Here is a 27446-nt window from a genome sequence, read left to right on the forward strand (position 1 = left end):
TCAGAATTAAATGTTGGCAAGTGGTATGCTCTAGGCTGGACCCGACCTTTCCACACCTCAGGAGGGCCAGCTACACTTTGGCATTATTTACTGCCTGGTATGCTGGACCTGATTAAAGACTGCACATGAGAACACACTACCACAATTTATCCTCTCTAGAACCCAATTAACTCTGTAGACTGTATTTGCTTCTTTTCTGAGTGGAACATGACTCTGAGCTTACATTTCATGGAGAAAGGGATCTAGACGCTTGCCTATCATCAAACTACAGTGCTTAGACACGTTGCCTTCACTTTCTCCCCTGAGCTTTTTGAGTCACATTCCTGTCCACCTAACAGATAAGAGAGGCATTCAACTACCAAGGCTCGTCAAATTGTTGTTACTGAACTGAGCTTTGGCAAGATGCTATCTGCTTACACCAAGGGTTTCCATATGAAACAGCCCCACAAAACCCAGCCTTGTACCTACTGAGAGGTAGTTTGTTGGGTTTGTTGTTCGTTAATGTTACACCCTCAGGAGAAATTCCTGCCTGTCCTTATTACAAGCAATAGTTAAGTTTCCCCTGTCCAATTAGTCTCTTTTTATGTCATGGACATCGTAAGTTGTATGAGTGATCAAACAGCTTTCTCTTTCTTCTTGGCCTTTGGGCTGCCAATTAGTACCAGATTCACAGTCCTTTTGTACCAACTGAGTTGGTTTTTATGACATGTTTTTTTATATTTGGTTTGTTCTTCGCTCCATGCTATATCCCTCTCCAATTCGCCTTTTCTTTTCTCAACTACTTATATTTATGATATATCTCATTGTAAAATATCTGAGTTGCTATTGGAAGAAAATATCAGGTAGAGAAAATGACCAAAGAAGAGATGGGACACAGATTGGGGGGAAGGAAGGAAAGAAGGAAGGAAAGAAGGAAGAAAGAAAGTAAATGAAAAAAAGAGAAAATATCAGTCAAGGAAAGGAAGGGGCTATATTCCTATAATCTCACGAAATGAGTGTCTCACAAAATTCAAATAGTAAAAAGGTCACAGAAAAGGAAGTTGCATATAGATTACTATAGGTGTGAATTATATAAAAGCTAAAATGTGAGAACTGCTCTACAACTGCATTGTTCACTAAATATTGATATTTAATTGTGTTAAAAACTTACATGCAACAAGATATGGACAAAGCTTTTTCTATTGTTTCAGAAGTTTAGCTTCAAATCTAAAAGCCCCAAATCTAAGGACCAAAATGACTATTATTCCATTCTCCACTCTAAAAAGGTGTTCTACACACATCTCCACAGGACTTACTAATAGGCAGTCAACCTGGTTTATTCAACTACCAAGCTCATCAGTTGACACCAACCTGGAGGAGCTAAAGCTGCAATTGAGGGGATCAGGGTTTGCTATTGATTATCTTAAACTGGTTACTCTTTAAAAACAAACACTCAAGAAGGAACTTTGACCTTCTGCCTAACTGCCTGAGAGAATTAGGTACAGGATCTGCTCCAAGAGGGAGCTATCATCACAGATAACTATATTTTAATATGAACTAGGTGGGTAGACAGGGAGAAACTGAACATGGCCCCTCTGATCAAAGTCCTCTTCTCTGTGTCTCATTGTCAAAGATGGTCCAGCAAACATCTGTATACTAAACACTTGCTTCTTCATCTCCATGTGAATTGCTTCCTCCCTGCTGAAGTGCATACCACTACCTCTTCCTTCTCCTTAGTTCAAGGTGACATATGAACTTCAATGTCCTGATTTGTCCTTGGATCCCATATTTGTATGGAACACCTGTATGTACATACGTAATTAGATTTGGTTATTTTCTCCTGTCAGTGCATCTCACTTCAATTTAACTATTAGCCCAGCCAGAAGAACTAAGAGGGAAAGAGGGAAAATCCCCCCCACCACCACCACAGTTGGTGAGCCAGCCAAGAGTCTTTACTGGGGGGACACTGCTGGCTTTGAGACTGCTGCATATGAAGAGATCCTGGAGGATCTGATAAAGACTAGCAAAAAGTTAGAGGCCTTGCCATGTCAGCCCCCACCTCATCCTCTAGACCTCTGTTGGTGGGATCCAGTGAAAAGGAAAATAGTGAGTCTATTTTCCTTTCTTAATGTAGAGTAGCAGGAGAAAATATTTGTGGAACTAGTTTCTTGGGCATTGTGGTCTTGATAAAAACTTCCCCTGAGAACTCTTGTTTTTTTGATCCTTTCCTCCCAGAAATGTGCATTCTTTTCTTTTGTCTAATTTCTCTGACAGCTAGAAGATGCATATGCATCTGGTAAGAAACTGAGTAGGCTATGCATCCAAGCTTACGGAAACTAAACCCCTATTCTGTTCAAAAGGAGGAAAACATGCGATTCCCTGTGTTTTGGAAGAGCTGTTTGAAAAAAGACAGGGTCCCTCATCTTTCTTAGGCTCATTCTGAAGATGAACTTTTTTTTTCAATATTAAAACTTTTTTAATGTATTTTATTGATTATGCTATTACAGTTGTCCCATTTCCCCCCTTCTCTCCCCTCCACCCTGTACCCCCTCTCCCACCCACATTCCCCCCCTTTAGTTCATGTCCATGTGTCATACTTATGAATTCTTTAGCTTCTACATTTCCCGTACTGTTCTTGCCCTCCCCCTATCTATTTTCAACCTACTTTCTATGCTACTTATTCTCTATACCCTTTCCCCCCCTCTCCTCCTCCCACCCCCCCTGCTGCTAGCCCTCCATGTGCCCTCCATTTCTGTGGTTCTGTTCCTGTTCTAGTTGTTTACTTAGTTTCTTTTGGTTTTGCTTTAGGTGTGGTTGTTAATAATTGTGAGTTTTCTGTCCTTTTACTATACATGTCTTGTCTTTATCTTCTTTTCTTAGATAAGTCCCTTTAGCATTTCATAAAATAAGGGCTTGATGATGATGAACTCCTTTAACTTGACCTTATCTGAAAAGCACTTTATCTTCCCTTCCATTCTAAATGAGAGCTTTGCTGGATAGAGCAATCTGGGATGTAGGTCCTTGTCTTTCATGACTTGGAATATTTCTTTCCAGACCCTCCTTGCCTGTAAGGTCTCTTTGGAGAAATCAGCTGACAGTCTGATGGGAACTCCTTTGTAGGTTACTGTCCCCTTATCTCTTGCTGCTTCTAGGATTCTCTCCTTCGTTTTTACCTTGGCTAATGTGATTATGATGTGCCTTGGTGTGTTTCTTCTTGGGTCCAACTTCTTTCGGGCTCTCTGAGCTTCTTGGATTTCTTGGAAGACTGTTCCCTTTGCCAGATTGGGGAAGTTCTTTATTATTTGTTCAAATACATGCTCAATATGTTGCTTTTCTCCTTCCCATTCTGGTACCCCTATAATTCGGATGTTGAAACGTTTAAAGGTGTCCTGGATGCTCTTAAGCTTTTCCTCGATTTTTTGAATTCTTATTTCATCATGCTTTCCTGCTTGGTTGATTCTATCTTCCTTCTGGTCCACTGTATTGTTTTGAGACTCAGATTCCTTCCTTTCACTATTGGCTCTCCTCCGCGTATCTTCCTGCATCTCTTTTATGGTAATCTGCATCCTTTCATCTAAATTGCACCCAAAATCAACCAATTCCGTGAGCTTTCTGATCACCACTGTTTTGAACTGTGCATCTGATAGATTGGCTATTTCTTGGTCGCTCAAAAGGGTGAGTCCTGGGGGACTGATCTGTTATGTTGGAAACATGTCTTATGTCTTTCCCTGTCTCTCCTTTTTTTTTTTTTTTTTTCGGTCTGGTCGCTCTTGTTACGGTAGGGGCCGGAGCCTTAGGTGTTCACCGGGGCTAGGCACCCTGGTCGCTAGATTGTGATGTTATATGTGGGGGCGGGGGCGGGAGCGGGAGGGGACAATGGCAGTAGTTCCGTTCTCCTGGGCTCAGATCCTTCTTTGGGATCCTGGGCTGCAAGCTCTGCCCTGGTCCACAATCGCTGCCTCCCTGTGTCCGCCAGGCGCAGCTTGCGTACTCAGGGTCCACCACTGCGTTCTTGCACCCCGGATGGCTGTCATGCCGATTTTGCACCAAATTTTCCCCAACCTCCACGCACTGCCAACCTGCGTCAGCCCCGCGCCCGCCCTGCTCGTTGTCTCCTACCAGTCTGGATGTACCGGTCTACTTCAACTTCTTGGCTGTCTGACTTCCATTCAGATAAATCCTCTATCAGTTCTGGGTGTTATTCTATCTGTAAATTATTGTTGTTCTATTCTTGGTTGTGCGAGGAGGCACGGTGCGTCCACCTATTCCTCCATCTTGCCGGAAGTCCTGAAGATGAACTTTTTTGATCTTGTGAGGGCTGCATCCTTTGCACTGTCTTGTGGATGCCTCCTGCTTCCTTGGTTAAGTCATAAAAAGGCTTATTGAAAGGCTTACAATGGAGATTAATAGATCCCACCATCAATGGCCAGAGGATAGATCCTTTGAATTGGAAAACCTCCTAATTTGGAAAAATTTTAGTGCTCTTATCAAACATAACAACTGTTTTATTGGTACCTATGGAAAGAACAAATTTTAAAAGTAGATACAAAGTATAATGACTAGCTTTAAAAACTCTCTTACTTTAAAAAAAAAAGTTTGGGAAGCCCTATTAAATTTGCATTCTCATTTTTCCCTCGCAGTAAAGGAGAAATTTTTTTTTTGAAAGGCATTAGTAGAAATGAACACTTGGTGTATCCTCTCACCTTATTCTGAGATGCTTCTCCTCTCCTTCTCAGATGCTTCCTCTCCTTCACACACACACACACCCTTAAGCAAAGACAAGGGGACCCTGAGGGAAGCTTTCATAGAGACTGGAATTATCTTCTCTAAGAAGTGACTGGTACCTCAGCCTCCAGCAGGACCGTTGAGCTGCAGATTCTTGGGTGCCGGCATTTCTAGAGGTCTAGGGGAAACCTGACATGTTGACAAGTGTCTCCAGGAGTTTGGAGCTATACATGAAGATAGACACAGAGGCTGCCTCTCCTTAGAGAAGTCTGAGGATGGGAGGCTGGGGAGGAAACCATAACACAGGGTGGGAAGACCAGGCAGCGGTTGGGGTGACCTGCACCTCCAGTTTTACTTCAGGACAAGTGGAAGTTCCAACAAGTAGCCAGGCTCTAAACATCTCAAAAGGATCCCAATGGAGAGGGCTACCCACCAGGTAGAAGAAATTCAGGAAGTGTCCTTCTGTAGCAGGACAGGAGGAGGATTCAGAGAGGTGAACCAGAGGATGACTCACCTGTGTAAAGAAACTACAGTGTGGAGGGGCAGAACCCCCAAAGAGCCCACCAATGCACCTGGCAAGTATTGGGCATCTGCCATGCAAAGGGTTGATAGCTGGACTAGAGCACAGCAGTCAAGTGTGTGTGTGGGGAATGGGGGTATTTGCTCATTTTACTCTAATGCCTAGGGGAGCAGAAGACATGCCTGGGTTAGGACTTAGGGAGAAGGGGTATACTTTTAAATTGAGTGCCAGCTTAATCTATTTTTAATTAAATTTTTTTTATAGCTGGAAAAAGGAAAGACTGTTCTAATGCCTAAAAGTAACTAAAAGAAGCAATGGGATTTCTTATTTCTGGGAAGGAAAATCTGGAAGATCATGGCGGGGGGGGGGGAATATCACTTTTTTCTGATTTATACCCTCTCAGGAACACTCATTTAATAAATCATTTATATAACTAAGTATTCTTATTCAAAATGAAAGGAAAAACAATTGAAATGTCACACAAACACACACACATGAATCATGGGTTACCTAATAATATAAAGTATCTACATTCTCCTCAGAACAGTATAAGACAAAATGACAATGTTATCTCTCACCTTAATTTTTCCTTCTCAGGTAAATGGTTGGCATTCCTTCTTCCTCCTCTTCTCCCAGATTCTCCCATTATTTACTTATTTATTTTTTTCTGATTATTTTTAAAAGTAAAAAGAGACAAACAACAAAGGCAGAAGTCTGGACATTTTGGAAAATTAGTACAATTTCTAAATTCATCAAATATAGTAGTTATACTAACTTGCTTATGGAGATATTTTCACATAACAGTGAATTCACTCAATTTTGTGTGCAGCACCATACCCTGTGCCTGGCTTGGAGGACCGACTCCCTGAGAACAGAAGGTTTATGTGCCATATTTGCACAGTGACTTATTCAGACTACCTCATTTTCAACAACACGGCTTCATGAAATCAGCCCTCACCGAACTTCTTTCTCAACATGACCTCATATTCTTGCTGCAATCAGCAATGCCAAATGTTTTACCATTTGAATATAAAATTCTCCACTAAGAAATCCTAAATCATTTGCAAATTGCTTTCATAACTATACCCTAAATTGAGCCTTCGATTTTTTTTCTCTCCATAAAATTGTTTTCAAAATGAGTATGGTTTATTTTCTTTCCTAATGTCTACTTCCAAAATCTCTACATACAGTCTATTTTTTAGCTCAGCTGAAACAGGTGGCTACAGCCAAAAACACTCAGGCCTAAGTCTCAGCCCATTGGACCGTGTTTCCTCCCCAGAAGCAGCTGGCCTTCTGTGGGCATGAAAACTGTGACTTTTCCCCACTTACCAATACAATTAACTGGTGCCTGCTTTTAGAAGGATGCATAAAAAATCAAGAATACACAATTAAATTAGTCAAAAATTGATCAGTTGTGTAAACCAATTTTTGTAGACTGTATGTGATCCTAACTGATGAAGACTTCAAACCAACAAATTCTTCCAGAAATATATAAATGAGTGAAAAAAAGCTAGTTTTATATAAATTTTCTGATGTTCTTCTAGTTAACTTACAGCATCACAAATTATCACAAAACTTAGTGCCTTAAAATAATTGTTTTACTTGGGGCAGTATTTTGTAGATGTGGGATAGAGGATGTGCTTGTCTGGGCAGGGCTTGATTGGGGTCTCTCAGGAGGTCATGGCACATGTGAGCTGGAGTCAGCTGAAGGGCCTTCACGGTGTCCCCCTCACAGGGCTGGCTGTCGATGCTAGCTGTCATGGGGCATTCAGCCAGGACTGACCAGAACTCCAGCACATGGCCTCTCCAGCATGGTGGGAGGTCTCAGGGTTGGACTTCCTGGCGCCCACTTCTAAGGTTCAGTTGGGTGACCTTTTGGTTGTCTGTGCCACCCAGTTGGAGTTGTCAAAATCAATAGGCCCTTACACACCTTTGTGCTTTTCCTGTGCTCATCCTCATCCTCATTCTTACCTGAATCTAGTGATTTCTTTTCTTTTGGGGGGTTATCTGCAGCCCCATCTCCACTTTCTTCTCCTTTTCTGGTCTTCCCTGGCCTCCTGCTGTTCGGCCTGGAGCTGTGTGTTGATCACTGACCAGCTGGTGGACTGCTGTGCCTGGCCTTTGGGGCCTCCTTTTCTCCCTCGTTTAGACACTGGGGCTTTGGCAGTTGCCAACATTTTGTAACTTACAACTTTGTCATAATTAGATTTTTTAAAATGTTGCAAAAATGGAAGAGAGAGTTTCTGTTCACCCAGCATTCTCTTACATCTTACAAAACTGTACATCTTACAAACCTGAACATTTTACAAAAGTGTAGTACAATTATCAAAACTAAGAGATTAACATTGGTACAAAATTTCTAACTAAACTATACAGGTTATTTAGATTTACCACTTTTGAAGAAAGGTTTTGTTTTATTTTTCTGTTCTAGGAACCAACTTGGGATTCTGTATTGAATTTAGTTGTCATGTCTCCTTATTCTCCTCCATGTGTGACAGTCCCTATCTCTTCTTTGTCATTCATGACCTAACATCTCTGAAGAGCATTAGTCATGTGATTGCAGAATGCTCTTCAATTTGGGAACATTTTCTTTTCTGATTATTAGATGGGGGTTACCATTTTTTCCAGGATACCACCAGAGTGGTGTGCCCTTCCCAGTAAGTAATATCAGTAAGTACATTATATTGTTATGTCTTATTTCTAGTGATACTAATCCTAATCATTTGGTTGAGGCTGTACCTGCTGAGTTTCTCCACTGCATTGCTACTAATTTCACCTTTGTAATTAATACATTTCTTGGAGAAAATACTTTAAAAATATGCAAATATCCTCCTTTTTTCTCAAACTTTTCCCTCAAACATTGAAACTAACTTTAGCATGTATCTTTGGATCTTGCTTGCAACAATTCTTACTGTGGTGTTCTAGTGACAATTTTCTATTTCCCATATTCCTCTCACACTTATTAATTAACTACATCTGTAAGGGAATACTGTCTCTTCTCTCATTTAACCATTAATTTATTTACTTATGCTAGTATGAACATATGAACCAATTTTTTTAAGTTCCCAGTGGTTCTAAGTTGTGTTCAGTATTGAAATCCACCATTAGGTGATCCTGAACCTGGCCTATGATGTGCTTTCCCAATCCATTTGCATACATAATGGTCTTCATCAATGTATGTGTTGTTGATGTGACCTGTTTTCATGCTTTTCTAAACTTCTCAATTTCAGCTGAGGGTATCTCTCCTCTGCCATAGATAAGCTTGGCCACACCTTAAAACATCATAAAGCAAAAATATTATATGTCTAAATTTCTGGGTCTAATCCCAAACTCATAGCCATTTACATAGCCCACTTCTTCACACTTAACTAAAATAAAATTTGCTTTTAGCGTAAGCTCAAACCCTATAATGTCCTACTTCACGTGTACCATATCACTTTCCTTTAGGATTGATTTACGAGCCTCCCACCCAGGTATATGTATTAATCATTTCCATGCTACATTTCATACAAAATTTTAAACTCTTGTAAGGGGGGATTTTATATTATTACTCTTGTATTCTCTTCCCTGCACTGAATTTAGTAAGTGAGTCTCTCACTATTCAAAGTGCAGCTCACAGAGCAACAACATTGGCATCCTTTGGGTGCTTGTTAGCAGTACAGAATCTCAGGCCCCACTTCAAACCTACTACAGCAGAACTAGAATCAGCACTCTAGTCCAGTGATTCACTACTTTAATGTGTATTGGAATAACCAGAGGATCTCACTAAAATTCAGATTTTGATGCATATGTATGGAGGGGGCCAGAGATTCAGCATTGTTAAGAAGCTCTATGGTGATGCTTAAGTGCTGGTTGCTGGTCCATACTTTGAATATCAAGAATCTTACCCAGTTGCTTTCGAAATGCTGTCATAGAATAGTATCACTAGCATCACCTGGGAAATTTTTAGAATGACAAATTCTTGGGCCTAATATCAGAGCTATTGAATCAGAAATTCTGTGATTGTCACTCAGCATCTTTGTTTTAATAAGCTCCTCAGGGGACTCTGATGCATGCTAAATTTGAGAACCACTGGTCTAGTCCATCAGTACACATTAAAACATGGCTACACATTAAAATCAACTGGGGACCATAAAAACAAAAACCAAACACACAAAAAACACTGATGCCCAGTTTCCTTAGGCACAGATTTTTTTTTAAGTGAACAAAGGACATGTTTATTTTCTTTCTAAGTGCCCATGGACCACTTCACAAAGCAAACCATATTCTGAACCATAAAATAATTCTTGATAAATTTTAAAAGATTAAAATCATACAAAACTTGATCTCTTCCCAGAGTTATAAATCAATAAGAAATCACTAAGAGAAAAGAAATATGGAAAATTCTCAAATATCTTGAAACCAAACACAAATCTAAATAACCCATGAGACAAAGGAGACATCAAAAAAAGAAAGTATTTTGCAATAAAAACATAATATATCAAAACTTGTGGGATGGATGCAGGTAAAGTAGTACCATAGGAGAAATTTATAGCATTAAACATCTGCACTACAAAAGAAAAAAGTCTTAAATCAAAGATGCTGACTTCCATTTTTAAAACCTAGAGAAAGAAAAGCAAATGAAATCTAAAACCAGAAGAAAAAATAATTAATACTAGAGCAGAAATCAATAAAGTTGAAAAGAAAGAAAGAAACAAAGAAAATTGATAAAACCAAAAGCTGGTTCATTGAGAAGTTAAAACTCTCATCAGGATGATCAGGAATAAAACAGAGGAGACACATTACCAGTAACGAACATGAAAGAAGTGATATCACTGTGCATCCTACAGATATTAGAAGGATAATAATTGAATCATGACTCTTAAAGACATTCTCTGTCAATAGGAACTTCTTAACTTCCTTTAAGTTGGTGCCTTGTACATTTTTCTCTTGTAGAGCATTTAGCGTTTGATTTTTTAAATATGCTTGTTTTATTATTCCTTTCTTCAAAAAGATGTCTGAAATTCTTTTCTTTCTTCTGATCAGCCATGCAAATAGTTGTACAGTTTTATGTTTTGGTTTATTGGTTTGTTAATTTTAATAATTTAGGGCTTTTTAAAACTCCTTTTTCCATAAGAATGTTTACATTCCTTTCCACAAACTACAGCTTTTTGAAGGATGTGAGGGAATTAGTTCACTGTATTCAGTCTTCAGCTGTTTTCTTCCAACAACTCTGATAAGGCCCAGGAGAATTCTTTTGGGAATAAAAAAAAGAGACAGAAATTGTTGATTTCAGTCATCTGTTCCTCCCTCCCTAACACTTGGCCTGAATCCCACTGAAACACTTCATAGATAATGATAAATCTGTACAATCCTACCGAATACTTGGTGACTTTGTTGTTTTATGAAGGCAAGAACCCGGGGGAGAAGCAAGAACATTTCCAGATCATGTTTGACCCCCAACCAACATGCAAAGACAAGTACTGCTTTTGTATAAAGAAAAACTTTTTCTTTCTTTCTTTCTTTCTTTCTTTCTTTCTTTCTTTCTTTCTTTCTTTCTTTCTTTCTTTCTTTTTTTCTTTCTCTTTCTCTCTTCTTTCTCTCTTTCCCTCTTCTTTCTCTCTTTCCCTCTCTCTCTCCCTTCACTCCCTCTCTCCCCTCACTCCCTCTCTCCCTCACTCCCTCTCTCCCTCCCTCCCTCTCTCCCTCCCTCTCACTCTCTCTTTCCCCATGACAAAAATGCTGTTTCATTTTATAAATTCTTTATGCCATGATGTTCTTCAACTACAGAGGGTGAAGTACCCTTTTCCAGAAAAAATGAAATAAAAGAACTTGGATCTACATGATCTCACACAGAAATAAATGAGATAACATTACGAATTGATTAATACATGGATGAAGAAAGGGCTCCTGTATAGTTGTACAGCTAGATTGCAAGTATACTGAATGAGATCAAAATCTTATGTTTTCTTTTGTTTACAAGTTATTTCTAGTCATAATTTTTATTTTTAAGGATTTCATAAGTAGTGATTTAATAGTGAATCATTTAAAAGGTAGTGATTATAACCCCAATATAAAAAATACATAATACCTTTGAGTCATAAACAGGTAGTGATTATGACCCCAATGTAAAAAAATAAGCCCTGGTTCTACATGGCAACATTAATAAGAAAAGAGAGCCGAACTTGCAGGCCCTCACTGTTGTGCAGGAAGCAACGTTGATGAATTGGGCTATAGGAAATGAGATGTGTGAAAGTTTCTAAAGAGAATCTGGTGACTAGAGAAAAGAATAAAAAGGCTGAATCTGAATTCAGCACATTTTTGTAGATATGAGAGTCATGATCAGGAGAGCATGAAAAAAATTTTCACACAAAAAATGGTGTGTATCATTACTGACAAGCATGAGGGTGACTCAAATACAGAGAACTACAAAGGAGATTTGTGTAGCAGATGTAGTCTTGACTGGGGTTTCACGTAGATGGAATGACCCTACAATTTATTACCCAAACAGGACACTTTTAAGAGTAAAAGGACACAATTAACAACTGCCATGGAGCAATGAGTATAATCCAGAACTATCCTGAGGCAACCAGGATATATGATTCCTTACAGAGAGCACAAGGTAATGAGATGAAAAGGAAGAAGTCAATGAAAAGAACAGAATTTCTTGAAAAGGTACATAAATTTGATGTGACAGGTTACTGAAAACTACAGTAAAAGACATCACAGAAGATGAAGAAAATGATATTTGTGTGTAATGGCATCTTATCAAATGAAGATAAATTAAAGGCAGGGAAATTGGTAAGGACATTGATGAAGACTGCAAGTTCAAGGTTGTGTGGCTGTAGAAGAAAAAGATGTCAAGAGTAGACTTAAGAGAGATGGTGTACTGATTGCTGGCCAGTCAAGCAATAGTCAATCTAGGGATGAAAGATAAAGAAGAAGTTTAGAGAAATATTAAAACAGATAAAAATGCTCAGAAAGTACATGTGAAAAATATAAGCATGTGGATAGACTACAAGGTAAGATAGAGAAGAGTCCAGGAGAGTGTAAATGAAAGAAGGAATGAGAGAGGTGAGGCTAGCTAAAAGAGCTCAGTAACTTTGAAATCAAGAGCATCCCAGATGATAAGCTGGTCAGTGGTGTTAGAACAGTGTCGAGACCGAGAAGAAAATATAGTAGGTTTGATTTGAGGGGCATCACAAGAGGTTTCATTGAGCAATGGAAGCCAGAGATCAGTTTTTTGCAAATGTGGTTATAAAAAATGAGAGATGTTTTAGTACATCTCTAAATACTTGCCATACCATCCTTCTTTGCACAGGGTATAAGGAAATGATTGGGAAACAGGAATTTTATAGAATTTTGGAGAAAATTGCTTGATGGCTTGCTCTTTTGTTACATTTATTCATTGTTGCATTCAACCCATAAAACACATTCCATTTCACCTCTTTTGACACTCTCACTCTTGGTGACTTTGGGCTCTTTGGTATACTGATTTATAACTTTACACTCAAGTTTGGTACACCTATTAATCAAGCTTCAGTTCAATTAAATACCATTCAAGCAACTAAAACATTTTGAACTATTACTCCTTTATGAATAGATCCATTTTCATTGTGACATAGTTTGAGGAAGTATTGGAAAGTATTTGAGAGAAGTTGCTCAAAATGGGAAAAAATGAAAATATAGTTTGGGCAACTTCTTACAATGACCTGGGGAATTTAGAACTGGGTCCTTCAGTCACCTGTGAAATTTTCATGAAAAAGGGCTCTTCTTTTCTTAAGTTGCTTGAGACCTGAAGCTATGTAAACTTATTTTCTAATGAATTTTAACATTTTTTAAACCTAGGCTTGACTCCTGAAACATTTGTATTCAAAGCATTCTGTGATGGGCCACATAAAATATGACAGAACTTACTGACTTTTTGTCCTTAAATATCAATGTGATTATGTTCTTATTAATTGCTTCCTAAATGAATTGACCATAAAATAAAGAATCCCATTAAGGAAAAAAAAAGAAAATAACAAACAAACCTGGCACAGACAACACAGGGGATTGCCAAAAGGAAAGGGTCATGGGGGAGGGGAAGAGGGCAAAGGTGGGGATAAATGGTGGCAGAAAAAAACTTGACTTTGGGTGGTGAGTGCACAGTACAGGATGTAGCTGATGTGTTACGGAGCTGTGCACTTGAAACCTCTATGGTTTTATTCACCAATGTCATTCCAATAAACCTAACAGCAACAAAAAAGAAGAAATAAAGACTCCTTATAACCCCTCTTTGGGGTTTAATTCTCACTCTTTTACAAAATAAATTTGTCCTGATTCAGGGTCACTACTTGCCTTGAACTTTCGTATACATTAGAAACAAACACACCAGTCCCCCAACACTTCGCTTTCAATCTGTTGGGACAATATCAAAATAAAGTTGAACATGTATAACATCTCTAACGTGAAGAGCACCCCTGGAGTTGTGTAGTGTACAGCCCGCACAACCGCACACGGCAGCCCTGGGAAGATGTCCCTGACGCCTTCCCCTCTACTCCCAGGTACGGAGTCACCATGAAGCAAGACACGGACACGAGGCCCGAAGAGTGAGTCAGTTCTTCCATAAAAACCTCATAATACAGGGTGATAAAACCAAAGACAGAGATCTAACTTCCTGGCACTTATAACCGGGATAACCTGAATTCCTCTCAGTAATCCTCCCAGAGCGCCAACCTCCCACTCAGCGGTGATGCCCCAGCATGCCCTAGGAAGGATGACATCAACATTAGCTCTGCTCAGGGCTGAACCTTAGTTAGTGAAGCAGCCCTGTTCCGGTAAGGAATTTCATTTTCTGACATTGGAGTCCTAATAATTGGCTGTGCTTACCCACAAAAAAAGGGTGGTGATACCCACCTGCCTACTTCATGGAGTATCTCAAAAGAGATAACCCATGGGAATATTTTGTCAGCTATTAAGGGCTGAGACCAGATAAGATTTTATAAACCTTGAAATATAAAAATATTTGATAAAATGCCAAAAAAGTAAAACTCACTTAAAAGTAATAGAAGGAGAGGTTTGGGTTGAGCTTACCTGGGGCTTGTTGCAGGAACACGAAGTGCCAGCATTGCCTTCTCTCTGTTCCTGCTGCTGAGCAAGTATCCATATCTCCTAAAACAACCTAGCTGCCGGTTCGCCAGGGGACATGCACCCAATCCAAAGGCATACCCAGCTTCATGCAGCTACTCTCTAATAAGATACTTTAATTGCATGCATCCCCTTTCATTTAAGGATTTCTAAATATACTTTAGTCAATAATTAAGTCTTGCAACATCAAGTCAGCCTCCAAAGTTTTAGAGAAGTTGCAGAATTTTAAGGCTAAAGATCAATGCCTGAATAAGAATAAAATATCATGCATTGAAGGTTGTTCCTTTTCTGAGTTATGTGTGATCACCCCAATTTAACTTTTTTTTCTTTGTGTAGTCAACGTTCATAAGCTAGATTGGGAACTAAGAACCGTAGCATAGTGAACAAACTGCTAAAGACAGGGGTCCAAGTTCTGGCTTTGAAGCCACCTGGACCTGTGGCCAAGGCAAGCCACTTTCCCTTCCTGGGCTTTGGATTACACATGGGTCAAGAACCAGAGGCTGCTGATATTAATGGTTAAAGCACCTAAAGAGAGTTAGATAGGAACTAACTCCCTAGGGACTCAAAGGAAGATTAAATAGCAAACACCTGCACTGCAACTCAAACTCATGTTGTTTCCACAAGCCTTTCATCTTCTGTATTTGGTCTTTGCCACCAAATCCCTCAACCTATTGATCAAGGGGAAATGAACAGTAATGAGACAGTGATTGATTGGTTCAAGCAAATGAAGATATAATCAGATCATTGTTTTGAATATCAAATACTTCACACAGAGTTTCAGATAATCTGTCAACCTGATGTGATTACTGCTAACATACCTGAACCACTTGACTGATTCAATTCAGGTAGTACTTATTTTTCCCCCAAGGCATCTTCTGGCTTCATTAGATGCTCCTAATACTTAAAAATCCCACATACGCAAGCAAACTGCCATAAGATATCTTAAAGCCTCCTGTCTGCTGAATCTTCACAAATGTCCCTAATGCTTGGCTTCTCTTTGAAGTTAGCAGGCAAAAATGCTTAATTAGATTTCCTTAAGTTTCTCCCCTGACCCTATGCCACATTGCTTTCAAAAGCCTCACACTGGATTTGTACTGAAGAGGTGGGTAATGAAGAAAAAAAAATTCTGAGAAGTGATATGCTTTATATATATCCTTTTGTTCCAGAGACATGGTGCTGCTGCTATTAAAACATTGCTTTGACAGAATTACTTTCTGTCCTAATCCCTCAAGCAAAAGAGGCCTGATGGAGTTCTTCAGATACCCAGTTCCTTTCAACTATGTGAGATGCCTCTTCTTTAGAAACTGTAAGAAATAATCAATGTTCTTTTGAGGGCCCTCCTCTTATAAAATAAGAATTATAATCCAAGGAAGTTTCAGAGCAGTATTTTGAATTTTGTTTTGTTTTAACTTTGGGTACTGGCTATGCCAGAGGCCCCATTTCATGATACGGGGCTGCCATTTAACCCCTGGGGGCCCCTCAACTTCCCTATCTGAAAGTCAATAAGGTAGAACTGAATACACTAAGATCTCCCTTTCATCAGGAGCCCAGCACTTCAGAGGCCCTAGGGGTGCTGGTGAAACGCAAAAACTCCAGGTTCAGGCTGTTCGGTTTTTGGTCTTGGCTCCTCTACGTCCCTGCTATAACTTGTTCTTTACTTGTTCTGTAACTTGTTCTTTATTTCCTCCCCAAATATGGCCCTCATGTTTATCAGACTCCGCTCAGATGCATGTGCAGTGAATCCTTCCCCAAATGGTCCTTCTACCCTCCAGTCACCAGATTCTCTCCAAAACCTCACTGCACTTCAACACCCATAGTGTACCACACACAGTCCAACAAGAAGGGCCTGAAATACGAAATCAATGCTTATCAAATTGTCTGCATAGAACTGGACAGTATTTATTTGTAAATTCAGGGTCCTGTCACTAACATATACTTTAGTGGAAAGTTCAGGTTAGAAATCAGTAAGAAATAAGAAATTAGATAGTTTTTCACTCAAAATAAAGATAATCATTTACATTTACCCATTTCTTTTAAAAAATGACTTTGATTTCTTTTCTGACATTTTTCTGCTTGATCCTTGTAGTGGACAGACCCTAACTCGGCCCCTTGATCATTGCCCTTGGTGTTTACACCCTTGTGGGTAGGTGGCCCCCATGATTGGTGTCTTACCAATGTAATGCAGTAATGGGACAGGATGTACATGATTGCATATGCTGAATGACATTATATAAAATTATCATGTCCTTCTTACTAAGAGACTCTCATCTCATTCCTGGCTTTAAAGAAGCAAGCAGTCACATTTGTAAGGTCCACATAGCAAGGAGCTGAGGACTAACCAACAGCCAGCAAAGCACGGAGGCACTCTGTCTGACAGCCCGTAAGGAATAAAAAACTGCCAATACTACCTGAACTTAGAATTGAATCCTATTCCGGTCAAGCTTCAGATGGGCCCCCAGTCCTAGCCAACAGCGACTATAGCCTCGTGAGACACTGAAGCAGAAGTACCAGCTAAACTGTGCCCCGAATCTAGATCCACAGAAACTGTGAGATGACAAGTATATGTTGTTTTAACCAATATGTGTATGCTACAAATATTGTTACATGACAATACATAAATAATGCAAACCTCAGCTTAAACTACACACTTGAGTCAAATTTGCTTCTTCCCTTTTATCTTAGTTAGCTTGGGGTGCTATGACAAAATACCATAGACTAGGTGGTTTAAACAATAGACATTTATGTCTTACAGTTCTGAGACTGGGAAGTCCAACATTTAGTTCTTGGTGAGGGTGCTCTTTCTGGGGTGCAGACGTTTGTATTTTTCCTGTATCCTCAATGGTAGAGAGGAAGCTCTGGCACCTCTTCCTCTTACAAGGGCACTAATGCCATCACAGGGCTCTACCCTCTTGACCTTGTCTAAACCTAATCACCTCCTAAGGCCCCACTTCTTAATATCACCCTGTTGGGGGTTAGGATTCAGCATTTGAAGTTGGGAAGGACACAGTCAGTTCATAACAGCTCTCTTCCTATTTCTTGCTTCCATATTTTTGCCCACTCTATTACTGCTTCCTGAAATACCTTTCCTCTTTTTACCTAAATTCTTTCCATTTTTTAGGGCCAAATATAATTAATTGGCTCATTTCTCTGGGTTCTTATGGTACCAAACTAGACCATCAAGCCCTTTAAGAGCAAGAACCTTGTCTACGTTCTAATGTCACTATACTAGGATAATGGCATTTGCCTTTTGAAGTCTAAATAAATAATACACTGACTTGCACATAACAGATATTTTTAAAAAATTGTTTTCTTTGAGTTAATAGAGGAAGACATATTAAAGTTTTGATTTTATTGATGAAAAATCATAATGATGCATAATTTTTAATAAAACATTTATTTATTATTAGAAATAACTTATAATAGGTTCTTAAACCAAATATATATTTTAGGGGTAACCTACAACTGAAACTTGGATTTAATATTCATTCATTAAGGGTATAAATACTCTGTAGAAGAAACTTTTTTATATGATTATTGATTTTATTTTATTTTTTTACATTTTACTTACTTATTTTTAGAGAGGGGAAGGAAGGGAGGGAGGGAGGGAGAGAAACATCAATGTGTGGTTGCTTCTCACACACTCCATCTTGGGCAACTGGCCTGCAACCCAGGCATGTGCCCTGACTGGGAATCCATCCAGCAACCCTTTGAATTGCAGGCTGGTGCTCAATCCACTGAGCCACACCAGCCAGCGTTCTGTGGAAGAAACATTTAACAAAGGAAAAATTCAAAAAAGAATTTTAGAAATGACACTTTTTGTTTTGACGTTTTTTTTTTCAGAAATAAGTTTTTGCTTCCAAAATTATATTCATTATAGAGTTCAGAAAGTTAAGATGTACATTAAAATCTCTCTTTGAAACTTATCTTTAGGAAAAAAATAATTACTTGCTTCAAGGATGGAGTATATTTTAAATAACTCATTCATAAAGACAAAAGAGTCTTTAGTATCTTAGTCTGTTAAAAGTTACCCTCATTAAGTTACTCATAATAGCGAAAAAGAATAGTTGGACGCTGAAATGCTGAAGTTTAAAGTAACCCCAGGCACCGACGTTGTTTGCAGGGTTCACAGTAAGCCCAGGCAGGGCCAGTTCTGCCTCTCTTCTTTGACCAGGGCTCTGAAACTATGCATGCTTGCACAGGGGTCTGTGGGAGGTGGGGTGACTCACCCAAGGACGCTCCTATTTATACAAATACATTACAACACTGCTCTGAGACTCAGACCGGATTGCCCTTGGGCAAATCAGAAGAGTAGGAGCTTTGTCTGTATTTATGGACTAAGAAAATATACAATGTCCATTCTAAAGAGAAGTTGGAAATAGATACAGTCAAGGAGGGAAGAACTGTAAGTCCAAAATGAAAAAAAAATGATACATAACTATTCACTTTTCCATTAAGGAAAATCAAAATGAACTTGCCTTAGCAGAAAAATGGTTAACGAAGTTCTGATAAGAAAAGAAGGGATCATTTGTAGTTCTCATTCTTGACCCTATAGTTTCCTGGCATTGTTTCTCTCCCAATTTTCTCAGATTTATGTAGTGTAAGACACAATGGAGGGAACAGACATGTGCAATGAACATGCACATGCCCACTACTGTGCACAGACACACATACAAACGAAAGGAACGAAAGGCAGGAAGAAAGCAACATCGAAAGAGGGAGAAAGTAAAATAACTTTTGCTCACCACCAATTTAAAATATCTTTGCACTAGTTCTTTCAGGGCTGAAACCCACTCTCCCTTCCACCCCCACCCCAATCCCCACCATTTTTGTATGTTTATAGAAAGCATAGGAGTATGTTACAAAGCTTGACTATAGCATTAATAAAATATTAAAAGTAATTGGGAAGAAGTTATTTGTAACCTTAAGACTTATATACTGGTATAACAATATTCACTGCCATTTTTGGACTTGAAACTGACATGAAAACTCCAACAGTTAAGGAAAAATAAGCTCCAAACAAAGAGCACATACTTTTGTAGTAACTCTGACAAATGCCTTTCACCTCATGGTTATTAGCTCAGCTCTCATGTCACAGATCATTAGGTAGCAAATGCCATGTGTACTAGGAGGAGAAATCTGAGTGGTGATGTAGAGTAGCCTGTGGCTATTAAGAAAATGAATGGAGATTGGAACAGGTTATTGGCTCTTCTTAGCTGATGCAATCTTAGAAGACTAGAAATATTATGTCACTAACCCAAGAGAAAAACAAAACACATAATCATACAAGTATTTTAATTTTCCCCAACTAAGTGTATCCACTTTATTGCTTGTCATAAGTATACAAATAAAAGCTGAAAGAAAATTTAATTTGGTGGAATATTAACTCCTAATCAAATTTGTAATGATGATGCAATGCAGATTATAAAGAAAAGTTTCAAGGTGATCATGAATTAAATAATGTCACATCATTATAAAGTTGCTTTCAGTTCTGAACGGGCAGGGGAAGTCCTATCTGAGATCATTTCATTCCCACCTGAAGCTGACCGGAGCAAACCTAGACTATTCAACTGTTAAATATCTTGCCATCTTTTTCCTTTTTTTTCTTTGCTGATGATGTTGGGAGAATTTGGCTATGGCAAGTACTTCCCTAGTCATTTTTGCCTTTAGCTGCACTTCACCTTTTAGTAAGTTATCTGTCACAAAATGGAGCAAAGCTCCAACCTGTTCTGAATCCCACCAGGAAGGGCAGAGGATAAGGAAAAGTGATAAGAGGTTTTTAAAATGCACTAAAGCAGTCTTCCCTATTTGCCTTGGGGTTCTCTTGCAGTGGCAGGGCAAATGGTCTTGGGTAAAATCCCAGAGTATTCAGTTTCAGCTCTGGAAGCCACTAACAATGGGAGCCCCTTTGGTTGAGAACAAATGATTTGCAAGGAAGCTATCACATTCTCCATTGTGGATAAGAATCTAAGTCAAAAACAATGACATGCTTTTCTTTTAACTTTCTCATTATCACAAGTATAAAGAATTACAAAGAGCCCCTGCTCCAAGTTTCGTGCTGTGAGACAAAACATTGAAAGCTGCAAAGCTTACATATTTGTGTCCCAAATCCTCTATCCAGTATCTCCCCTCACATTCTTTTCTCCCACTCTATCCTCCAAACCAATCACACATATGCACATACTCCTAATATGCTGTTGGAATCTTTATTACTATTTTCTGTGTCAATGGCTAATAGTCATATGGAGTTATTCTTCTTATGACTCTTTGAATTTACCAGAATCAAAGCCTTATACTAAGAGTTAACAGTCCACTGGTGCAGTATCAATATTCTGATACAGCAAAAAATAGTTTTTGGAACATGGGGGACAGAAAAAGACTTTACTTTTAATTTTATTGATTGGATAGATTATTTAACACTAAGTCAGCTCTGGGAGAACCCAGGAGTCAAATCTTCACTTCCAAGAGGAGCAGAGGACAACCTTTTCAGGAGAACAATTGCAGTCAAGTTGTTTTTACATCACCAACGTACCAAATGATTTTGAGATGACACAGTAGCGTGACTGATTTACAGAGTTTGAAGACCACAGTCCCAGTCCAGGGCAGAGACCACAAAGATTTTGAAGTTAAAGGAACCTGGGGAAGACTGAATTTTCTTTTCTGGAGATAAGCTTAGAAATATAAGTGGATGCTCTTCATTTTCTTTTTCAGTCTTAGGTTTGCCCCTTACTAGCTATATGGTCTCTTAAAAGTCATTGATTTTTAATTTTATCTAAGTAATTCAAATACATGGTTTTGGAAAGTCAAATAGTTTCATAAAATTTACAATGAAAACCAGCATCCACTGCTATACACCTCCAACACAAACGTGTGAAAAGTTTTAAGCTCTTTTTGTCTGGCTTTTGCCTCTGTACTTCTAATTAATATAGTTATACATCATCGATGGACTTTTGTTTATGACAGATATTTTTTTTTTCTTACACTAATCACCCCCTCCCTGGATATAATAACAATCACTTCCCAATCCCACCATCTTCCTAATGTATGTGTACAACTTCTGGTTAAATTCCCGTTGAGAGGTACTTCATTATAACTATGTAGTTACTCTTTGCCTCTGAGCTGAGTAGTATAACATAGCATGTTTCCATTTCTGCATTATTTTTTATTTTTCTTAAATGTAGTATTTGTCTCTATTTTTCCTTTGTTTAGGCTTCTATATACCTATGGCTAATTTTTCTCTAAAGTTTAAACATAACATTGAAGGAGTTTATAAGTTGCCCTCATCCAACCCCCCACCCCAGAATATGCTACTAGAGCATGTGGATTATTTTGAGCTGGAAGAAACTGAGACACTATAAGCTCATGAGAAACTTTCACCTTTCCCTTAAAGACTTTAAATTAGGGGACTTGCCCATAATGAGTCATCACCAAAAATAACTTTTTAATGACCTATCTATAGGGCAAGGAAAACTTCTAGTAACTAGGAACATCTGAAGTTCTTATCACCCTGCAAGTGACCTTCCTCTCCTCTGAAGCCCAGGCACCTTATCTCAGTCTTAGGTCAGGATGCCACGTATGGCTCATTTTCCCTTCCTGTCTCTGAATCTCTCATAGATGTAGGGTGTCTGACTCTCTCATCTAAGTGGGGTTCCCATACAAACATATGTAATTAAATTTGGTTACTTTCCTTTGTTAATTTGTTTCACATACATTTAATTATTAAAGCTGAAAGAACCTAGGAAAGCAGAAGAATGTTTCTTCCTCCTTCACACCACATATATAAAATATTTCACAGCACCACTTTCCACATATATGGAAATGAGAGTAAAATTTGACTAGGGAAATGACCCTAGTCAAATGCATCAGACAGTCTCATGGTTCCATATTTTTTCCTGAGAACCTCTCCCTCAGAGCTTACTCTCATCCTCTCTCCAGAATGGACTGTCTGCTCTACCAGGCTCACCTCATAGCTGCATTGCTGTCATCCTTGAACTCTGCTGTGATTCCCCTGTTTTCACAATCCTGTCACTTCATCTTTCTTGGCCTTTTCTTTGTTTTGATGGTAGACATCAATCAGTAGCCTCCCAAAAAAGAATGAATGGGAAGCAAAGTTTTGATACTGGCTAGTTGTCCACCAAAATTTGCATCCTCCTTTCCGTAATTTGGGGCTGTCACTGCCTGTGCCTACCCAGCCAGGGACTTCGAGGCGCAGGCTCCTTACCCCCAGGTAAGGCTTATGTGACTACTTTTTCACAATAGAAAAGTGAGCAGAATTGATGTGACAGTTCTGGGCTGGGGATTACAAGAAGCAGATTGGACTTCTCCATCTTTTTTTCCTTCTGCCGACTGGAAGTCAACACTGAAGGCTGCCTTGGAAAACACATTCTGTAGTTGGTGGACTTCCCATCAGCCTGTGTTCTTGAATGGCTAAGGGGCTCAGGGCCCTCACCAATCATCCAACATAATAGTTGGACTGTTAAAGGAGTGGAAAAAATGTTCTATTGTCTTGACCCATTGAAATTAGGAGCTTTTTTTTGTAGCAGCTACCATTACCTTCACTTGATTAATAATTTGATGAGGCAGAAAGATCCTAATTAAAAATTCTCAGAATTTTAAAAGCATTTTCTAATCAATGTCTTCTGCATCTAGTTGTTATTAAATTATCCTTCCATTTCTATTACTCGTTACCCATTTTGTCTTTGTTTTCTTTCTCTCTCTCTCTCTCTTTCTGTGTTTTTTTTTTTAAATTTTGTCTAATTATCCTTGGGGAGATGATTTTGCAACAGTTTAGTGTGAGCTTGTGTGTGTGTGTCTCTGCTTTAGTCTGGGTTGCGAGCCCTTTCCACCTGGAGACTCAAGTTCTTTCATTATGGAAATATCACACTATTTCTTTGAAAATACTTAAATGACTTTTCTGCTTCTTCTTATGTTCTGGGCCTCTGGATATGAGATATCCTTGATTAATCACATTATTTCAACCTGTCATATATCTTTTTGTCTTTAATTCTGCTTTCTGGGAAATTGCCACAGTTATATTCTAAATCTCCCATTAATTTTTTCATTCTCATATTTTCAATATCTAAGAGTTAATTTCTAGTCTCCAATTGCTTCCTTTTATTCCATTATGTTCTCCTCCAATTGCTTCTTTTTATTCCATCCTGCACTTCTTTCATGCATGTAATACTTTGTTCATCTCACCAGACATTAAAATTTCTGTAGAAATTTCCTTATTGAATGTATTTTCACAGAACTCCTAAATTTTCCACCATTATCCAAGTGCACCTCTTCTTATTAAATCATTTTATATGTCAAGTTATCCTACTTTCCAGTTTATCTTCTCTGTTCATCTCACAGTATCTTATTATGCACTTAAGATCAGAGGAAAATAGTGCGAGTGACAGATTTTTACTTGATTCTGATTTGTGTTTTAAGAAATGTGGCTATATGTGACCTAGTCTTTGAAAAGAAATCTCCAAAAAGCTTTTCATTTATGACAGACATGTTCTCAATGAGTCATTCCACTGTAAATATTTATCAGGAGGTAACATTCTGGGCAATAATAATAATAACCTTTAAATGTTAGGTATTAAGAAGAAAAACTATATGTAAGCAGTACTTAATTTAAGAGGGGAAAGGAAATAATATACTTTCCCCGACCATAGCTGTAATGTTGGGAACTATTAAAAAGTTTCCAGCTCTCCCAAAAAGAAATAACCTCAGCTTTTTTGCCTTACTTACCTTAAGCACAATTTTTTAAACACTGTTTCTCTGATTACAAAAACAGGACATGTTTACTGTGGAAATTTTGGAAATGTGGAATTACAGAAAACCCCAAAGGAAAAAATGAAAATCACCTCCAACTATACTACTCAGAGAAATAATTCTTGTTATGATTTTGTTTTATATCCTTTCTATCTTTACATGTATAATATACATTTTTGATGTTTACAAAGTCATGAGTTGATTTTTATTAACACATAACTAATATCTTCATGTCATTAAAATGTTATTTTAAGGTATTGTATCCAATCATGGCTATATCATAATTTACTTAATCAATCTCTTGTTGTTGACATTTAGGTGGTTTCCAATTTTTCACTACCATAATAATGCCACAATGAAAAGGATATCCTGATAAATAAATCATTTTATACACCATAGTTATTTCTTGGACATTAATACCTAGAAATGGAAATAGGGCAGAGGGAAGAAATAATTTTAAAACTTCTGAAATATCCAGCAATGTTGTCCCCAAGAAGACTTTACCAATTTTATACCACCAACAACAATCTGTTAAAGGGTTTGTTGCCAAAAACTCTCTTAAAATGAAGAGTTAATTATTTCATGCCTATTATTTAATGAGTTGAAATGTATCTTCTGCATTACTTTCACAAATGCATTTCTGCCAACCAACGTGATATTAAAATGTGCAAAAATTGAACAATAAAGCAGACACCATTTCAGGTTCAAAAGAAGGCAAAAATATAAAATTCCTGTTTACTCTTTGCTTTATCAGACACTCCTCTCAAGGGTATATCTTTTCTTTATAATGTCCTTCACAATTATACACTGAATTGGACAGCTTGATTTAACTTGAATAAGCAACTAATGGAGGCTAAATATTGAATGCTGTCAAAATGTCAGAGGGTCTCCATCTTTGTTTCCATTGTCTCAATTTTGAGCTATACCTTTTATTTCAATAATATGATTAATATGACTTTTTTCATTTCCATTAACTTTTTAAAACAAAGCAAAATGTAATAAAATATTTAAATAATTTAATAAACACTGCCATATTGACAAAAGTCAAAGAAACACTGCTGAAACTGAAATGTTGAAAGACAAACAGCATCAATCTGCCACATTTTAAAATATTCTTTTATCAGGTAAATGTTCACATCAAGTACAATAAAGCTGATTTAGTGGTGCCAACGTCTTAGGCACAACAGTGCGAGTCATGCCTAATCAAACATATGTAAACCCATAGTCTCACTAATGCTTTACAGTATTTCCCATGCCTCTGATTGCTAGCAATGTTGAACATGTTTCCATTAAGTACATGGGCCATTTGCTGTTCTTTTATGAAATTCCAGCTTACGTTCTTTGCCTATATTTTACTGGAAAAAGCATAGTTTTCTCACAGAATTATAAATGCCATTAACAAATTCAGAATATAAGAACTGTTAGAGTTAATTTGAATGATGATACTCAACTTGGCCATATGCCTTTGGATTGGATTTATGATTTTTATTTGTTATTGATCTATATATAAATTTAATTTTATGTAATTAAACATGCAATATTGTCTTTAAGATTTTTCTATGCTTTATTGTTTTTAAAAATGATTCTATGCTATTCACACCTATTTTTCTTGCTTCTTCACATCCTCTTTTGTGGGGAAGGAGCAGTAGCTATTCCTTTACTCACATCTGAGCGATCTGACTGCAGTGGACTTTGTGGCTTCACTTAAGGTGGGAATCTACTTTATTATATTCCACGTTCGAGCCATTCCCAGCACCATTTCTGACTGCTCCATATTGCCTCCTGAATTGAACTGTCATCTTATTTTTATGCTAAACATGTATACATAAATGAGTCACAGATATTTTACTATCCATGCCCAATAATTCCAGTATGTGGCTTTTTGTTTGTTTGTTTGCTTGCTTGTTTGTAAGAGCTGGCCAGCTAGCCCGCACTCCTAGGGTGTAAACCTTTGGAAGTCCCAGTCAAAAGTGTTAGGTGTTTTCCAGCTCAACCCCTCTTTAGTGGACCCAAATATTTGGGTCCCTTTAGCCCCATAAGAACACCCCAAACTCTGCTTGGCTTCATGGCTTCTCAAATGCCACTTTCTGTAGGACCTCAAGCCTCTTAGCCTTCACCCATGCTTCTAATTAGCAATGCCTGAAGATAAAAAATGGTGCCAAAAATAGAGGTCACTTCATGCTCGTCTCTCCAGGATCTCCTCGGCCCCCTCTTTGTTACTTTGGTTGCTTCACAGTGGCTTCAGATTTTGCCATTATTGTTCAGCTTATTCAGGTTTTCTCAGCATGAACAGCTGGTGTAACAGTAAATAGTCTGCCATGGCCACAAAAGGGGGAAAAATCATTCTTTTTTCTTACTAGTTATTTTCTGCTTTTATTTTTATTACTTCCTCTAGTGTACTTATCTTTGGATTATTTCATTATAGTTTTTCTTACTAAATTGTATATTTAAAGTTTACTTTCTTTTCTTTATTGATTTAAACATTGCTTTTAACATAACTTCATTTTGAACACATTAAATAAGTGTCCATGAGTGGTGACTAACAAGAACATAGACTCCGATGTAGTACCCCAAAACTCATCTTGTAAATATTTGATGATGTTATACCTGGTATCCATTATCCATCCACTTTTTACTAGCATTCAGACTTGGTTCAAGTATTTGCTAGTCTCCCTCCAACTAAATTACTTTCAGGGAAACACATCCCACACCTATCTTCAGTTTTAGGCCCTGGATTGGTTTAAATCATAGAATACATGTCATTTCCCTGGTCACAGTAATTGGTTCTGGTAGACACACATGAGCTAATCAAATCAAGCAAGAATAATTTCAAGATCTTTCTTGGAATCCTAAAACAGGAACTTTTCTCCCTTGTATGTGAGTGAGAAAACACCAAACCCATTTTTCTCCCGGTATTCATCTTGCAGCCATACAGAAGCCTGCTAGGGACTAACATGATACATGATGCATGCATGGAGTTGGACAGAGCTGGAACAGTCACAGGGCAATTGACCTGGAGTCCTGATTGAACCATGCTGGATGCCCACCTTCCAGCTGGACTTTTAACTTACTGAGCCAATAAATTCTCTTTATTCTTTTTAAGCCAATTTGAATTTAATTGACTTTTCTTTCACTCACCATCAAATGCACTTGGGTACCTAACAAACACTTTGTAATGATGGTAACATTAAAAAAAAGCAAACAAACAATCAAAAAACAAAAACTAAGTTTATGCTCTTAAGACCATATTCACTAGTCCATGAAATAAAATATAAGCCACTCACTTTCAGCATCTGGAATCTCATTTTATTCTTCATAGTATCCCCAGCACTTCGTTTCCAATAAATATTTCAAT

The 27446-nt window shown here is 38.1% G+C and overlaps 1 long non-coding RNA gene across 1 annotated transcript in view; it reads right to left on the reverse strand.

The window, feature by feature from the left end:
• Positions 1-9432: 9432 nt before the first annotated feature.
• Positions 9433-27446, reverse strand: part of LOC123822055 — a 113410-nt gene continuing 95396 nt past the window's right edge. The window contains exon 5 of the long non-coding RNA XR_006786208.1: positions 9433-10457. This is a non-coding gene — a long non-coding RNA (uncharacterized LOC123822055). The remainder of the gene's footprint in view (positions 10458-27446) is intronic.

The sequence above is a fragment of the Phyllostomus hastatus genome, unplaced genomic scaffold, assembly GCF_019186645.2.
Source record: "Phyllostomus hastatus isolate PE091 unplaced genomic scaffold, TTU_PhHast_1.1 phas_contig_40, whole genome shotgun sequence".
NCBI classification, from domain to species: Eukaryota; Metazoa; Chordata; class Mammalia; order Chiroptera; family Phyllostomidae; genus Phyllostomus; species Phyllostomus hastatus.